We start from the raw sequence: 15,452 nt of genomic DNA, 5'->3' as shown, positions 1-15,452 counted from the left end.
CGGGTGCGCGAGCTCGCCGGCCGCTGGAAGTCGAATGAGGCGCCGCGACCACCTCCGCGGTGCTTATAAACAGCCGATCCGCTCGGCGGGGGCTATTTTCGGCCACTTGGCTCGTGCGCACGGCCTCCCGGATGTGCCGGGCGGGTGCGCGAGCTCGCTGGCCGCTGGAAGTCGAATGAGGCGCCGCGACCACCTCCGCGCTGCTTATAAACAGCCGATCCGCTCGGCGGGGGCTATTTTCGGCCACTTGGCTCGTGCGCACGGCCTCCCGGATGTGCCGGGCGGGTGCGCGAGCTCGCCGGCCGCTGGAAGTCGAATGAGGCGCCGCGACCACCTCCGCGGTGCTTATAAACAGCCGATCCGCTCGGCGGGGGCTATTTTCGGCCACTTGGCTCGTGCGCACGGCCTCCCGGATGTGCCGGGCGGGTGCGCGAGCTCGCCGGCCGCTGGAAGTCGAATGAGGCGCCGCGACCACCTCCGCGGTGCTTATAAACAGCCGATCCGCTCGGCGGGGGCTATTTTCGGCCACTTGGCTCGTGCGCACGGCCTCCCGGATGTGCCGGGCGGGTGCGCGAGCTCGCCGGCCGCTGGAAGTCGAATGAGGCGTCGCGACCACCTCCGCGGTGCTTATAAACAGCCGATCCGCTCGGCGGGGGCTATTTTCGGCCACTTGGCTCGTGCGCACGGCCTCCCGGATGTGCCGGGCGGGTGCGCGAGCTCGCCGGCCGCTGGAAGTCGAATGAGGCGCCGCGACCACCTCCGCGGTGCTTATAAACAGCCGATCCGCTCGGCGGGGGCTATTTTCGGCCACTTGGCTCGTGCGCACGGCCTCCCGGATGTGCCGGGCGGGTGCGCGAGCTCGCCGGCCGCTGGAAGTCGAATGAGGCGCCGCGACCACCTCCGCGGTGCTTATAAACAGCCGATCCGCTCGGCGGGGGCTATTTTCGGCCACTTGGCTCGTGCGCACGGCCTCCCGGATGTGCCGGGCGGGTGCGCGAGCTCGCCGGCCGCTGGAAGTCGAATGAGGCGCCGCGACCACCTCCGCGGTGCTTATAAACAGCCGATCCGCTCGGCGGGGGCTATTTTCGGCCACTTGGCTCGTGCGCACGGCCTCCCGGATGTGCCGGGCGGGTGCGCGAGCTCGCCGGAAGTCGAATGAGGTGCCGCGACCACCTCCGCGGTGCTTATAAACAGCCGATCCGCTCGGCGGGGGCTATTTTCGGCCACTTGGCTCGTGCGCACGGCCTCCCGGATGTGCCGGGCGGGTGCGCGAGCTCGCCGGCCGCTGGAAGTCGAATGAGGCGCCGCGACCACCTCCGCGGTGCTTATAAACAGCCGATCCGCTCGGCGGGGGCTATTTTCGGCCACTTGGCTCGTGCGCACGGCCTCCCGGATGTGCCGGGCGGGTGCGCGATCTCGCCGGCCGCTGGAAGTCGAATGAGGCGCCGCGACCACCTCCGCGGTGCTTATAAACCGCCGATCCGCTCGGCGGGGGCTATTTTCGGCCACTTGGCTCGTGCGCACGGCCTCCCGGATGTGCCGGGCGGGTGCGCGAGCTCGCCGGCCGCTGGAAGTCGAATGAGGCGCCGCGACCACCTCCGCGGTGCTTATAAACAGCCGATCCGCTCGGCGGGGGCTATTTTTGGCCACTTGGCTCGTGCGCACGGCCTCCCGGATGTGCCGGGCGGGTGCGCGAGCTCGCCGGCCGCTGGAAGTCGAATGAGGCGCCGCGACCACCTCCGCGGTGCTTATAAACAGCCGATCTGCTCGGCGGGGGCTATTTTCGGCCACTTGGCTCGTGCGCACGGCCTCCCGGATGTGCCGGGCGGGTGCGCGAGCTCGCCGGCCGCTGGAAGTCGAATGAGGCGCCGCGACCACCTCCGCGGTGCTTATAAACAGCCGATCCGCTCGGCGGGGGCTATTTTCGGCCACTTGGCTCGTGCGCACGGCCTCCCGGATGTGCCGGGCGGGTGCGCGAGCTCGCCGGCCGCTGGAAGTCGAATGAGGCGCCGCGACCACCTCCGCGGTGCTTATAAACAGCCGATCCGCTCGGCGGGGGCTATTTTCGGCCACTTGGCTCGTGCGCACGGCCTCCCGGATGTGCCGGGCGGGTGCGCGAGCTCGCCGGAAGTCGAATGAGGCGCCGCGACCACCTCCGCGGTGCTTATAAACAGCCGATCCGCTCGGCGGGGGCTATTTTCGGCCACTTGGCTCGTGCGCACGGCCTCCCGGATGTGCCGGGCGGGTGCGCGAGCTCGCCGGCCGCTGGAAGTCGAATGAGGCGCCGCGACCACCTCCGCGGTGCTTATAAACAGCCGATCCGCTCGGCGGGGGCTATTTTCGGCCACTTGGCTCGTGCGCACGGCCTCCCGGATGTGCCGGGCGGGTGCGCGATCTCGCCGGCCGCTGGAAGTCGAATGAGGCGCCGCGACCACCTCCGCGGTGCTTATAAACAGCCGATCCGCTCGGCGGGGGCTATTTTCGGCCACTTGGCTCGTGCGCACGGCCTCCCGGATGTGCCGGGCGGGTGCGCGAGCTCGCCGGCCGCTGGAAGTCGAATGAGGCGCCGCGACCACCTCCGCGGTGCTTATAAACAGCCGATCCGCTCGGCGGGGGCTATTTTCGGCCACTTGGCTCGTGCGCACGGCCTCCCGGATGTGCCGGGCGGGTGCGCGGGCTCGCCGGCCGCTGGAAGTCGAATGAGGCGCCGCGACCACCTCCTCGGTGCTTATAAACAGCCGATCCGCTCGGCGGGGGCTATTTTCGGCCACTTGGCTCGTGCGCACGGCCTCCCGGATATGCCGGGCGGGTGCGCGAGCTCGCCGGCCGCTGGAAGTCGAATGAGGCGCCGCGACCACCTCCGCGGTGCTTATAAACAGCCGATCCGCTCGGCGGGGGCTATTTTCGGCCACTTGGCTCGTGCGCACGGCCTCCCGGATGTGCCGGGCGGGTGCGCGAGCTCGCCGGCCGCTGGAAGTCGAATGAGGCGCCGCGACCACCTCCGCGGTGCTTATAAACAGCCGATCCGCTCGGCGGGGGCTATTTTCGGCCACTTGGCTCGTGTGCACGGCCTCCCGGATGTGCCGGGCGGGTGCGCGAGCTCGCCGGCCGCTGGAAGTCGAATGAGGCGGCGCGACCACCTCCGCGGTGCTTATAAACAGCCGATCCGCTCGGCGGGGGCTATTTTCGGCCACTTGGCTCGTGCGCACGGCCTCCCGGATGTGCCGGGCGGGTGCGCGAGCTCGCCGGCCGCTGGAAGTCGAATGAGGCGCCCGACCACCTCCGCGGTGCTTATAAACAGCCGATCCGCTCGGCGGGGGCTATTTTCGGCCACTTGGCTCGTGCGCACGGCCTCCCGGATGTGCCGGGCGGGTGCGCGAGCTCGCCGGCCGCTGGAAGTCGAATGAGGCGCCGCGACCACCTCCGCGGTGCTTATAAACAGCCGATCCGCTCGGCGGGGGCTATTTTCGGCCACTTGGCTCGTGCGCACGGCCTCCCGGATGTGCCGGGCGGGTGCGCGAGCTCGCCGGCCGCTTGAAGTCGAATGAGGCGCCGCGACCACCTCCGCGGTGCTTATAAACAGCCGATCCGCTCGGCGGGGGCTATTTTCGGCCACTTGGCTCGTGCGCACGGCCTCCCGGATGTGCCGGGCGGGTGCGCGAGCTCGCCGTCCGCTGGAAGTCGAATGAGGCGCCGCGACCACCTCCGCGGTGCTTATAAACAGCCGATCCGCTCGGCGGGGGCTATTTTCGGCCACTTGGCTCGTGCGCACGGCCTCCCGGATGTGCCGGGCGGGTGCGCGAGCTCGCCGGCCGCTGGAAGTCGAATGAGGCGCCGCGACCACCTCCGCGGTGCTTATAAACAGCCGATCCGCTCGGCGGGGGCTATTTTCGGCCACTTGGCTCGTGCGCACGGCCTCCCGGATGTGCCGGGCGGGTGCGCGAGCTCGCCGCCCGCCGGAAGTCGAATGAGGCGCCGCGACCACCTCCGCGGTGCTTATAAACAGCCGATCCGCTCGGCGGGGGCTATTTTCGGCCACTTGGCTCGTGCGCACGGCCTCCCGGATGTGCCGGTCGGGTGCGCGAGCTCGCCGGCCGCTGGAAGTCGAATGAGGCGCCGCGACCACCTCCGCGGTGCTTATAAACAGCCGATCCGCTCGGCGGGGGCTATTTTCGGCCACTTGGCTCGTGCGCACGGCCTCCCGGATGTGCCGGGCGGGTGCGCGAGCTCGCTGGCCGCTGGAAGTCGAATGAGGCGCCGCGACCACCTCCGCGGTGCTTATAAACAGCCGATCCGCTCGGCGGGGGCTATTTTCGGCCACTTGGCTCGTGCGCACGGCCTCCCGGATGTGCCGGGCGGGTGCGCGAGCTCGCCGGCCGCTGGAAGTCGAATGAGGCGCCGCGACCACCTCCGCGGTGCTTATAAACAGCCGATCCGCTCGGCGGGGGCTATTTTCGGCCACTTGGCTCGTGCGCACGGCCTCCCGGATGTGCCGGGCGGGTGCGCGAGCTCGCCGGCCGCTGGAAGTCGAATGAGGCGCCGCGACCACCTCCGCGGTGCTTATAAACAGCCGATCCGCTCGGCGGGGGCTATTTTCGGCCACTTGGCTCGTGCGCACGGCCTCCCGGATGTGCCGGGCGGGTGCGCGAGCTCGCCGGCCGCTGGAAGTCGAATGAGGCGCCGCGACCACCTCCGCGGTGCTTATAAACAGCCGATCCGCTCGGCGGGGGCTATTTTCGGCCACTTGGCTCGTGCGCACGGCCTCCCGGATGTGCCGGGCGGGTGCGCGAGCTCGCCGGCCGCTGGAAGTCGAATGAGGCGCCGCGACCACCTCCGCGGTGCTTATAAACAGCCGATCCGCTCGGCGGGGGCTATTTTCGGCCACTTGGCTCGTGCGCACGGCCTCCCGGATGTGCCGGGCGGGTGCGCGGGCTCGCCGGCCGCTGGAAGTCGAATGAGGCGCCGCGACCACCTCCGCGGTGCTTATAAACAGCCGATCCGCTCGGCGGGGGCTATTTTCGGCCACTTGGCTCGTGCGCACGGCCTCCCGGATGTGCCGGGCGGGTGCGCGAGCTCGCCGGCCGCTGGAAGTCGAATGAGGCGCCGCGACCACCTCCGCGGTGCTTATAAACAGCCGATCCGCTCGGCGGGGGCTATTTTCGGTCACTTGGCTCGTGCGCACGGCCTCCCGGATGTGCCGGGCGGGTGCGCGAGCTCGCCGGCCGCTGGAAGTCGAATGAGGCGCCGCGACCACCTCCGCGGTGCTTATAAACAGCCGATCCGCTCGGCGGGGGCTATTTTCGGCCACTTGGCTCGTGCGCACGGCCTCCCGGATGTGCCGGGCGGGTGCGCGAGCTCGCCGGCCGCTGGAAGTCGAATGAGGCGCCCGACCACCTCCGCGGTGCTTATAAACAGCCGATCCGCTCGGCGGGGGCTATTTTCGGCCACTTGGCTCGTGCGCACGGCCTCCCGGATGTGCCGGGCGGGTGCGCGAGCTCGCCGGCCGCTGGAAGTCGAATGAGGCGCCGCGACCACCTCCGCGGTGCTTATAAACAGCCGATCCGCTCGGCGGGGGCTATTTTCGGCCACTTGGCTCGTGCGCACGGCCTCCCGGATGTGCCGGGCGGGTGCGCGAGCTCGCCGGCGGCTGGAAGTCCAATGAGGCGCCGCGATCTCCTCCGCGGTGCTTATAAAGTGCCGATCCGCTCGGCTTGGAGCTATTTCCGGCCTCCCGTTGGTGCCGGGCGGCGTGCGCGAGCTCGCCGGCCGCGATCTCCTCCGCGGTGCTTATAAACAGCAGCATGCGCACGGCCTCCCAGAATTTGAACACATTTCGTCAATAAATTTCGCATATTGAATTTTGAAGTTTAATATAATGCAACAATTGAGCTCGACTTATACAAAGGATATATCATAAAATCGTAAATTTCCGTCGAATTTTAGGGGGTCGACTTATACACCGAGTCGACCTGTACACCGGCAAATACGGTAAATACGATTAAATAAAATGATACGACTGGCATAAAAACAAATATAAACCACATAAAAATAAAAGTCACCATTACGTTGAATTATTGGGAGCACCGAGCTTGTTTCTCAGAAACGAGCCGGTCCCATCCAGGCGTAATCGGAGACAATGAAACCCGAAGTGGTTAAGGTTTGTCTTTTAATGCAGGATGCTTGGTCTCCATGTGCCGAAGCAGTTTTGAAGGCTTCATTGGCTCGCTCGCTAGTTTCAGGGGCGATTGTGTCTATAAAATGCAAAATGTTGGGTCACCTCACGGCTTACGGCCATACTACCCTGAGAACGCCCGATCTCGTCCGATCTCGGAAGCTAAGCAGGGTCGGGCCTGGTTAGTACTTGGATGGGAGACCGCCTGGGAATACCAGGTGCTGTAAGCTTTTTCTTTTTCTTATGTGCACTTCAATCGTTTAAGAAGCTATTTTTTACAACACCCATCACGAATGGCATCCGGAAACAGCAAGCCTAATTTAAACTCCGACATTGAAACTATAACACGAGTTTGAAAGCTATATTATGTGGTGACATCCACAGCATTGTAGTTAAATTTTTTACCGCTAGAGAGCAGACTATGTACAGTGAGCATGGCTCCCTGTGAACTCAAAGCAGCAGGCTTGACTTGTAAAAGAACCCAACACAACACTTCCATGAAGTAATTGTACTAAGTTCATTTTGTTTTTCCTTATTTAATCACTTCACTGGTTTCTTTTATATCAAACAAATTGTTTTAGGTTATTCACCTGACATGTTGATCCATCAGCTGATAAAGACGCGTCACCATCACATCTGTGACACTCTGATGAAGGCGGAAGAAACCGCCGAAACATGTCAGGTGAATAACCTAAAACAATTTGTTTGATATAAAAGAAACCAGTGAAGTGACTTCCATGAAGTGTTTTTAAACTTTTCAAGGCATTTATTTTGATTCAGCAAAATGCAGGTCGCAACGGCAAATTCGTGCTACCGCATAAAAAGCTGTCAATAACTTTTCATGATAGCCATGTTTCTAGAAAACACCAAAAGCCTTGGAAGAAAGCCTGTTTCGGCCCTGGTTGTAAAAAAAACAAAAAAAAAAAAAAACAAAAGGGAAGGGTGACCGTCCGGGAATACCAGGTGCTGAAAGCCTTTTTTTTTTTTTTTTTTCCCACGTCAATTGTGAAAGGAAACTTTTACCACAGCCATCAAGTCCCGCCGCTGCTTGGCATGGTTTCAGGGGCGATTGTGTCTATAAAATGAAAAATTCTGAGCGGTTTCACGGCTTACGGCAATACTACCCTGAGAGCCCCCGCTCTCGTCCGATCTCGGAGGCTAAGCAGGGTCGGGCCTGGTTAGTACTTGGATGGGAGACCGCCTGGGAATACCAGTTACCGAAAGCTTTTTTTTTTTTTTTTTTTTTCTTATGTGCACTTCAATCGTTTAAGCCAAGAACTTTTTACAGCACCCATCACGAATGGCATTCGGAAACTGCAAGCCTAGTTTGAACTCCGACACTGAAACTACAACACGAGTTTAAAACCTACATTGTGTGGCGACAGCCATAGCATTGCAGTTCACGTTTTTACCGCTAGAGGACAGACTATGTACAGTGAATAAAGAGCATGGCTCCCTGTGAACTCAAAGCAGCAGTCTTTACTTGTAAAAGAACCCAGCACAACACATTGCGCTTCCATGTAGTGTTTTTACCTTTTTCATGACATTTATTTTGATACAGCCAAATGCAGGTTTTGTGCACTTCACTTTTCCGTTGGGCATTCGCGTAGAACCCTATTCCAGTTACGGCCAGATTCTTTTAGACTAGTGGTCCCCAAACTTTCTTGCGCCACGGACCGGCTACGCGTCAGAAATATTTTTGCGGACCTGCCTTTATATATATAAATAAACAATAAATCAATATAAATAAATACTACATTTATAATAAGTATATATACCGTATTTGCCGGTGTATTGGTCGACCTTTTTCGATCCAAAATCGACCGAAAAAAATCGACCTCGACTTATACACCGAGTCATAAAATTTAACTTCGTATTCATCGCTTCAAATGTGATGGTAACCAAGGCCGTTTCTCATGCATCTCATTGTGCGTTGCACTTAGAAAATTTGAACCGGGCGGCGTGCGCGAGTGCGCGGCCCGCTGGAAGTCGAATGAGGCGCCGCGACCACCTCCGCGGTGCTTATAAACAGCCGATTCGCTCGGCGGGGGCTATTTTCGGCCACTTGGCTCGTGCGCACGGCCTCCCGGATGTGCCGGGCGGGTGCGCGATCTCGCCGGCCGCTGGAAGTCGAATGAGGCGCCGCGACCACCTCCGCGGTGCTTATAAACAGCCGATCCGCTTGGCGGGGGCTATTTTCGGCCACTTGGCTCGTGCGCACGGCCTCCCGGATGTGCCGGGCGGGTGCGCGAGCTCGCCGGCCGCTGGAAGTCGAATGAGGCGCCGCGACCACCTCCGCGGTGCTTATAAACTGCCGATCCGCTCGGCGGGGGCTATTTTCGGCCACTTGGCTCGTGCGCACGGCCTCCCGGATGTGCCGGGCGGGTGCGCGAGCTCGCCGGCCGCTTGAAGTCGAATGAGGCGCCGCGACCACCTCCGCGGTGCTTATAAACAGCCGATCCGCTCGGCGGGGGCTATTTTCGGCCACTTGGCTCGTGCGCACGGCCTCCCGGATGTGCCGGGCGGGTGCGCGAGCTCGCCGCCCGCCGGAAGTCGAATGAGGCGCCGCGACCACCTCCGCGGTGCTTATAAACAGCCGATCCGCTCGGCGGGTGCTATTTTCGGCCACTTGGCTCGTGCGCACGGCCTCCCGGATGTGCCGGGCGGGTGCGCGAGCTCGCCGGCCGCTGGAATTCGAATGAGGCGCCGCGACCACCTCCGCGGTGCTTATAAACGGCCGATCCGCTCGGCGGGGGCTATTTTCGGCCACTTGGCTCGTGCGCACGGCCTCCCGGATGTGCCGGGCGGGTGCGCGAGCTCGCCGGGCGCTGGAAGTCGAATGAGGCGCCGCGACCACCTCCGCGGTGCTTATAAACAGCCGATCCGCTCGGCGGGGGCTATTTTCGGCCACTTGGCTCGTGCGCACGGCCTCCCGGATGTGCCGGGCGGGTGCGCGAGCTCGCCGGCCGCTGGAAGTCGAATGAGGCGCCGCGACCACCTCCGCGGTGCTTATAAACAGCCGATCCGCTCGGCGGGGGCTATTTTCGGCCACTTGGCTCGTGCGCACGGCCTCCCGGATGTGCCGGGCGGGTGCGCGAGCTCGCCGGCCGCTGGAAGTCGAATGAGGCGCCGCGACCACCTCCGCGGTGCTTATAAACAGCCGATCCGCTCGGCGGGGGCTATTTTCGGCCACTTGGCTCGTGCGCACGGCCTCCCGGATGTGCCGGGCGGGTGCGCGAGCTCGCCGGCCGCTGGAAGTCGAATGAGGCGCCGCGACCACCTCCGCGGTGCTTATAAACAGCCGATCCGCTCGGCGGGGGCTATTTTCGGCCACTTGGCTCGTGCGCACGGCCTCCCGGATGTGCCGGGCGGGTGCGCGAGCTCGCCGGCCGCTGGAAGTCGAATGAGGCGCCGCGACCACCTCCGCGGTGCTTATAAACAGCCGATCCGCTTGGCGGGGGCTATTTTCGGCCACTTGGCTCGTGCGCACGGCCTCCCGGATGTGCCGGGCGGGTGCGCGAGCTCGCCGGCCGCTGGAAGTCGAATGAGGCGCCGCGACCACCTCCGCGGTGCTTATAAACTGCTGATCCGCTCGGCGGGGGCTATTTTCGGCCACTTGGCTCGTGCGCACGGCCTCCCGGATGTGCCGGGCGGGTGCGCGAGCTCGCCGGCCGCTTGAAGTCGAATGAGGCGCCGCGACCACCTCCGCGGTGCTTATAAACAGCCGATCCGCTCGGCGGGGGCTATTTTCGGCCACTTGGCTCGTGCGCACGGCCTCCCGGATGTGCCGGGCGGGTGCGCGAGCTCGCCGCCCGCCGGAAGTCGAATGAGGCGCCGCGACCACCTCCGCGGTGCTTATAAACAGCCGATCCGCTCGGCGGGTGCTATTTTCGGCCACTTGGCTCGTGCGCACGGCCTCCCGGATGTGCCGGGCGGGTGCGCGAGCTCGCCGGCCGCTGGAATTCGAATGAGGCGCCGCGACCACCTCCGCGGTGCTTATAAACGGCCGATCCGCTCGGCGGGGGCTATTTTCGGCCACTTGGCTCGTGCGCACGGCCTCCCGGATGTGCCGGGCGGGTGCGCGAGCTCGCCGGGCGCTGGAAGTCGAATGAGGCGCCGCGACCACCTCCGCGGTGCTTATAAACAGCCGATCCGCTCGGCGGGGGCTATTTTCGGCCACTTGGCTCGTGCGCACGGCCTCCCGGATGTGCCGGGCGGGTGCGCGAGCTCGCCGGCCGCTGGAAGTCGAATGAGGCGCCGCGACCACCTCCGCGGTGCTTATAAACAGCCGATCCGCTCGGCGGGGGCTATTTTCGGCCACTTGGCTCGTGCGCACGGCCTCCCGGATGTGCCGGGCGGGTGCGCGAGCTCGCCGGCCGCTGGAAGTCGAATGAGGCGCCGCGACCACCTCCGCGGTGCTTATAAACAGCCGATCCGCTCGGCGGGGGCTATTTTCGGCCACTTGGCTCGTGCGCACGGCCTCCCGGATGTGCCGGGCGGGTGCGCGAGCTCGCCGGCCGCTGGAAGTCGAATGAGGCGCCGCGACCACCTCCGCGGTGCTTATAAACAGCCGATCCGCTCGGCGGGGGCTATTTTCGGCCACTTGGCTCGTGCGCACGGCCTCCCGGATGTGCCGGGCGGGTGCGCGAGCTCGCTGGCCGCTGGAAGTCGAATGAGGCGCCGCGACCACCTCCGCGCTGCTTATAAACAGCCGATCCGCTCGGCGGGGGCTATTTTCGGCCACTTGGCTCGTGCGCACGGCCTCCCGGATGTGCCGGGCGGGTGCGCGAGCTCGCCGGCCGCTGGAAGTCGAATGAGGCGCCGCGACCACCTCCGCGGTGCTTATAAACAGCCGATCCGCTCGGCGGGGGCTATTTTCGGCCACTTGGCTCGTGCGCACGGCCTCCCGGATGTGCCGGGCGGGTGCGCGAGCTCGCCGGCCGCTGGAAGTCGAATGAGGCGCCGCGACCACCTCCGCGGTGCTTATAAACAGCCGATCCGCTCGGCGGGGGCTATTTTCGGTCACTTGGCTCGTGCGCACGGCCTCCCGGATGTGCCGGGCGGGTGCGCGAGCTCGCCGGCCGCTGGAAGTCGAATGAGGCGTCGCGACCACCTCCGCGGTGCTTATAAACAGCCGATCCGCTCGGCGGGGGCTATTTTCGGCCACTTGGCTCGTGCGCACGGCCTCCCGGATGTGCCGGGCGGGTGCGCGAGCTCGCCGGCCGCTGGAAGTCGAATGAGGCGCCGCGACCACCTCCGCGGTGCTTATAAACAGCCGATCCGCTCGGCGGGGGCTATTTTCGGCCACTTGGCTCGTGCGCACGGCCTCCCGGATGTGCCGGGCGGGTGCGCGAGCTCGCCGGCCGCTGGAAGTCGAATGAGGCGCCCGACCACCTCCGCGGTGCTTATAAACAGCCGATCCGCTCGGCGGGGGCTATTTTCGGCCACTTGGCTCGTGCGCACGGCCTCCCGGATGTGCCGGGCGGGTGCGCGAGCTCGCCGGCCGCTGGAAGTCGAATGAGGCGCCGCGACCACCTCCGCGGTGCTTATAAACAGCCGATCCGCTCGGCGGGGGCTATTTTCGGCCACTTGGCTCGTGCGCACGGCCTCCCGGATGTGCCGGGCGGGTGCGCGAGCTCGCCGGCCGCTGGAAGTCCAATGAGGCGCCGCGATCTCCTCCGCGGTGCTTATAAAGTGCCGATCCGCTCGGCTTGGAGCTATTTCCGGCCTCCCGTTGGTGCCGGGCGGCGTGCGCGAGCTCGCCGGCCGCGATCTCCTCCGCGGTGCTTATAAACAGCAGCATGCGCACGGCCTCCCAGAATTTGAACACATTTCGTCAATAAATTTCGCATATTGAATTTTGAAGTTTAATATAATGCAACAATTGAGCTCGACTTATACAAAGGATATATCATAAAATCGTAAATTTCCGTCGAATTTTAGGGGGTCGACTTATACACCGAGTCGACCTGTACACCGGCAAATACGGTAAATACGATTAAATAAAATGATACGACTGGCATAAAAACAAATATAAACCACATAAAAATAAAAGTCACCATTACGTTGAATTATTGGGAGCACCGAGCTTGTTTCTCAGAAACGAGCCGGTCCCATCCAGGCGTAATCGGAGACAATGAAACCCGAAGTGGTTAAGGTTTGTCTTTTAATGCAGGATGCTTGGTCTCCATGTGCCGAAGCAGTTTTGAAGGCTTCATTGGCTCGCTCGCTAGTTTCAGGGGCGATTGTGTCTATAAAATGCAAAATGTTGGGTCACCTCACGGCTTACGGCCATACTACCCTGAGAACGCCCGATCTCGTCCAATCTCGGAAGCTAAGCAGGGTCGGGCCTGGTTAGTACTTGGATGGGAGACCGCCTGGGAATACCAGGTGCTGTAAGCTTTTTCTTTTTCTTATGTGCACTTCAATCGTTTAAGAAGCTATTTTTTACAACACCCATCACGAATGGCATCCGGAAACAGCAAGCCTAATTTAAACTCCGACATTGAAACTATAACACGAGTTTGAAAGCTATATTATGTGGTGACATCCACAGCATTGTAGTTAAATTTTTTACCGCTAGAGAGCAGACTATGTACAGTGAGCATGGCTCCCTGTGAACTCAAAGCAGCAGGCTTGACTTGTAAAAGAACCCAACACAACACTTCCATGAAGTAATTGTACTAAGTTCATTTTGTTTTTCCTTATTTAATCACTTCACTGGTTTCTTTTATATCAAACAAATTGTTTTAGGTTATTCACCTGACATGTTGATCCATCAGCTGATAAAGACGCGTCACCATCACATCTGTGACACTCTGATGAAGGCGGAAGAAACCGCCGAAACATGTCAGGTGAATAACCTAAAACAATTTGTTTGATATAAAAGAAACCAGTGAAGTGACTTCCATGAAGTGTTTTTAAACTTTTCAAGGCATTTATTTTGATTCAGCAAAATGCAGGTCGCAACGGCAAATTCGTGCTACCGCATAAAAAGCTGTCAATAACTTTTCATGATAGCCATGTTTCCAGAAAACACCAAAAGCCTTGGAAGAAAGCCTGTTTCGGCCCTGGTTGTAAAAAAAACAAAAAAAAAACAAAAGGGAAGGGTGACCGTCCGGGAATACCAGGTGCTGAAAGCCTTTTTTTTTTTTTTTTCCCACGTCAATTGTGAAAGGAAACTTTTACCACAGCCATCAAGTCCCGCCGCTGCTTGGCATGGTTTCAGGGGCGATTGTGTCTATAAAATGAAAAATTCTGAGCGGTCTCACGGCTTACGGCAATACTACCCTGAGAGCGCCCGCTCTCGTCCGACCTCGGAGGCTAAGCAGGGTCGGGCCTGGTTAGTACTTGGATGGGAGACCGCCTGGGAATACCAGTTACCGTGGGCTTTTTTTTTTTTTTTTTTTTTTTTCTTATGTGCACTTCAATCGTTTAAGCCAAGAACTTTTTACAGCACCCATCACGAATGGCATTCGGAAACTGCAAGCCTAGTTTGAACTCCGACACTGAAACTACAACACGAGTTTAAAACCTACATTGTGTGGCGACAGCCATAGCATTGCAGTTCACGTTTTTACCGCTAGAGGACAGACTATGTACAGTGAATAAAGAGCATGGCTCCCTGTGAACTCAAAGCAGCAGTCTTTACTTGTAAAAGAACCCAGCACAACACATTGCGCTTCCATGTAGTGTTTTTACCTTTTTCATGACATTTATTTTGATACAGCCAAATGCAGGTTTTGTGCACTTCACTTTTCCGTTGGGCATTCGCGTAGAACCCTATTCCAGTTACGGCCAGATTCTTTTAGACTAGTGGTCCCCAACCTTTCTTGCGCCACGGACCGGCTACGCGTCAGAAATATTTTTGCGGACCTGCCTTTATATATATAAATAAACAATAAATCAATATAAATAAATACTACATTTATAATAAGTATATATACCGTATTTGCCGGTGTATTGGTCGACCTTTTTCGATCCAAAATCGACCGAAAAAAATCGACCTCGACTTATACACCGAGTCATAAAATTTAACTTCGTATTCATCGCTTCAAATGTGATGGTAACCAAGGCCGTTTCTCATGCATCTCATTGTGCGTTGCACTTAGAAAATTTGAACCGGGCGGCGTGCGCGAGTGCGCAGCCCGTTGGAAGTCGAATGAGGCGCCGCGACCACCTCCGCGGTGCTTATAAACCGCCGATCCGCTCGGCGGGGGCTATTTTCGGCCACTTGGCTCGTGCGCACGGCCTCCCGGATGTGCCGGGCGGGTGCGCGAGCTCGCCGGCCGCTGGAAGTCGAATGAGGCGCCGCGACCACCTCCGCGGTGCTTATAAACAGCCGATCCGCTCGGCGGGGGCTATTTTCGGCCACTTGGCTCGTGCGCACGGCCTCCCGGATGTGCCGGGCGGGTGCGCGAGCTCGCCGGCCGCTGGAAGTCGAATGAGGCGCCGCGACCACCTCCGCGGTGCTTATAAACAGCCGATCCGCTCGGCGGGGGCTATTTTCGGCCACTTGGCTCGTGCGCACGGCCTCCCGGATGTGCCGGGCGGGTGCGCGAGCTCGCCGACCGCTGTAAGTCGAATGAGGCGCCGCGACCACCTCCGCGGTGCTTATAAACAGCCGATCCGCTCGGCGGGGACTATTTTCGGCCACTTGGCTCGTGCGCACGGCCTCCCGGATGTGCCGGGCGGGTGCGCGAGCTCGCCGGCCGCTGGAAGTCGAATGAGGCGCCGCGACCACCTCCGCGGTGCTTATAAACAGCCGATCCGCTCGGCGGGGGCTATTTTCGGCCACTTGGCTCGTGCGCACGGCCTCCCGGATGTGCCGGGCGGGTGCGCGAGCTCGCCGCCCGCCGGAAGTCGAATGAGGCGCCGCGACCACCTCCGCGGTGCTTATAAACAGCCGATCCGCTCGGCGGGGGCTATTTTCGGCCACTTGGCTCGTGCGCACGGCCTCCCGGATGTGCCGGGCGGGTGCGCGAGCTCGCCGGCCGCTGGAAGTCGAATGAGGCGCCGCGACCACCTCCGCGGTGCTTATAAACAGCCGATCCGCTCGGCGGGGGCTATTTTCGGCCACTTGGCTCGTGCGCACGGCCTCCCGGATGTGCCGGGCGGGTGCGCGATCTCGCCGGCCGCTGGAAGTCGAATGAGGCGCCGCGACCACCTCCGCGGTGCTTATAAACAGCCGATCCGCTCGGCGGGGGCTATTTTCGGCCACTTGGCTCGTGCGCACGGCCTCCCGGATGTGCCGGGCGGGTGCGCGAGCTCGCCGGCCGCT

The 15,452-nt window shown here is 61.3% G+C and overlaps 2 non-coding genes and 2 pseudogenes across 2 annotated transcripts; all 4 read left to right on the top strand.

Annotated features, from left to right (window-relative positions):
* The first annotated feature begins 6,283 nt into the window (after positions 1–6,283).
* On the top strand, positions 6,284–6,402 carry LOC125993892 (5S ribosomal RNA). Its single transcript, XR_007490414.1, has one exon. It is a non-coding gene; the product is annotated as a 5S ribosomal RNA (ribosomal RNA).
* An 877-nt stretch (positions 6,403–7,279) lies between these two features.
* On the top strand, positions 7,280–7,398 carry LOC125993936 (5S ribosomal RNA; annotated as a pseudogene).
* Positions 7,399–12,455: 5,057 nt separating this feature from the next.
* On the top strand, positions 12,456–12,574 carry LOC125994227 (5S ribosomal RNA). The gene has a single exon (XR_007490540.1). It is a non-coding gene; the product is annotated as a 5S ribosomal RNA (ribosomal RNA).
* An 870-nt stretch (positions 12,575–13,444) lies between these two features.
* LOC125993932 (5S ribosomal RNA) lies at positions 13,445–13,563 on the top strand (annotated as a pseudogene).
* Positions 13,564–15,452: the final 1,889 nt, after the last annotated feature.

This window comes from Syngnathus scovelli, chromosome 1 (genome assembly GCF_024217435.2).
Source record: "Syngnathus scovelli strain Florida chromosome 1, RoL_Ssco_1.2, whole genome shotgun sequence".
Classification (NCBI taxonomy): Eukaryota; Metazoa; Chordata; class Actinopteri; order Syngnathiformes; family Syngnathidae; genus Syngnathus; species Syngnathus scovelli.
This window is presented reverse-complemented; position numbering and strand designations above follow the sequence as displayed.